Here is a 419-nt window from a genome sequence, read left to right as displayed (position 1 = left end):
CGAGATTATATCCAAAATCTAGAAGGCACTGATCACACAACACTGCAGGACAGATGACAACTAACTAATCTAGTAATCTTGATAACCTAACCCCCCTCCACAATATCCCCTTCACAAGTTTTTTACTCTATGGATCGCTGCCAGAAAAGGAGGGAAGACATCGACACATCTGTACTTAGCTGCACAAGTGTCCTCATATTTCATCATCTTAACATCATAGATTAAAATATTGTGACGCTTGACGCTGTCTAACAATAATTATTCAAAACCAAGAATGTATCTGGTTTTAGTGTAATTATAGAGAGGACGTCTCTTATAACTTTGTGGACTAAATTTTGGTATTTGAAGGAATATTTACTAAAAAAGCGTGTGCTCGAATTGATCCGCGGTTAGAGGGTAGTTTTGGATCATTCAAAATG

The sequence above is a fragment of the Macrosteles quadrilineatus genome, unplaced genomic scaffold (assembly GCF_028750875.1).
Source record: "Macrosteles quadrilineatus isolate MER2022 unplaced genomic scaffold, UCM_ALF_1.0 Scaffold_5__1_contigs__length_97177068, whole genome shotgun sequence".
Classification (NCBI taxonomy): Eukaryota; Metazoa; Arthropoda; class Insecta; order Hemiptera; family Cicadellidae; genus Macrosteles; species Macrosteles quadrilineatus.
This window is presented reverse-complemented; position numbering follows the sequence as displayed.